The following is a 1,786-nucleotide window of genomic DNA, read 5'->3' on the forward strand; positions in this document are numbered from 1 at the left end:
CCCGCCCGCTGCGTTCTCGCCACCAGCCTGCCCCGAGCCCCCTCCTACCGCCTGCCTGGCAGCAGCCCACAACCACTCGCTTCCCTTAGCCCTGTGACTACCAGGTGCCCACTGGGGCAAGCAGCAGAGCCCCTCCAGGGTGCTGCTCCCCATCTGGCTGGAGGACAGGCCCCTCCCCCCTGCCCCCCTCTGACACAGCTTGCACGGGGTGTCCTGTGCTCAAAGGACCCAGGGTCCATTCAGGGATGCTGATGAGGCTGGGGGGTGGGTGATGTCAAGTTTCTCTCCTGGATGGAGAGTGGTATCTGACCACCTGGGAGTCCCCTCTCCCACTGACAAGGACCAGATCCCCTCTGCTGTCTGGGTACTCAAAGGCCACCGCCAGGCTCTCACTTCCACGACCTAAGCCTCCATCCCGAGGTCCTGGATCTGCTTCCCTCAGGAAATACTAAGCCCCACTTGACCACAGTCTCCCCTGGCTCAGCCCCCACCTCCTAGGTCACCCTCCCACACCTGGGCCCCTCCCTGGACCTCATGATGGCTCCCATCAATACCCTCCACTCCCTGTAGCCCCAGCCCTGCCCTTGCCTTCACTGTGCCTGACAGCCCCACTGGAGAAAACCTTCTGCTCACTGGCTGAGCCACCCTCCCTTCAGCGCAGCGGTCCAGTGTGTGTACCCCCTCAGCCAGCCTGCACATGGGGACACAGAGGGACTTGCTGGACAGGCCGCTCTTGAGCAAAGTGCCCTCGCCAAGGAAGGACACAACACCTAAGACCCTGGAAGAAGGGTTTCCCCAGGTAGCTCATGTGCTCTCTGTGCTGCCTGGCTCCTCCTCGGGGGACACCAGGTGAGGTGTGGGCCCCATGAAATGTGGGCCTGGTCACAGCTCTGGCTGAGAGGTAGGGCCCCTCCCTTGCCTCTCCACAGCTGCTTCAGGGTTCACAAGCAGTGCTGTGGCCTCAGGATAAGTAAGGGACCAAGGGGACTCTGGGTTTGCAATGGTGGCACCCGTGACCCCAGGTCTTGGAGAGGGTCCTGGGCCTGTGATGCTCCCTAGAAGCCTCGCCCCAGGCCAAGCTCAGCCCTGCCCAAGCTGTGCTGTGGGGGGCACCTGTCTGGAACAGGTCTACACGCCCACCCCTCACAGCTCTCCCATCTAGCTTCCCCTCCAACCACTGCTAGGGCCTGGGGGCAGCTGAGGAGGCCCAGGGATGGACTGGTGCTGCCCCTCTGCCTTGCCCAAAGGGGACATCCTTTTACTAGCAGCGGGGGATGCTGCAGCTCGGATCCTCTCAGCCACGTTCCCCATAAAGACGCAGTGCAGGCCCATCCATCCACCCTGAGAACGCCAAGCAGGCAGAGCTGGTGCTGACTCTCAGCTGGGCCAGAACACAAAGAAGAGCCTCCGGTGCCACCAAGGGAGCCCCTAGGGCAGGCCTCCAGCCAGGCATGCCAGCCCCTGAGCAGTCACCCCCACTTGCTGCTTGGGCTAACACCTCCACCTCACACGCCCTTCCGCCTTGCCCTGTCCTCTTTCAAGGCCCAGTCACTCTCCCCTCCTCCAGGAAGCCTTCCCAGGACCCTCTGGCACAAAGCACCTGCCCTCCCTTGCTGCCTTCCCTGAGTCCTGACAGGAGGCACTGCTCTGCCTGCTGTGGAGACTCCCCTTCCTTCCTCTGGACTCTGTCCAGCACCCAGGCCAGAGCTGGAGCAGCATAAATAAACATGTATAAAGAAACTATACAGAACCTTTGCCCAGTGCTGGCATTTAAGGAAACAACATA

The sequence above is a fragment of the Myotis brandtii genome, unplaced genomic scaffold (assembly GCF_000412655.1).
Source record: "Myotis brandtii unplaced genomic scaffold, ASM41265v1 scaffold112, whole genome shotgun sequence".
Classification (NCBI taxonomy): domain Eukaryota; kingdom Metazoa; phylum Chordata; class Mammalia; order Chiroptera; family Vespertilionidae; genus Myotis; species Myotis brandtii.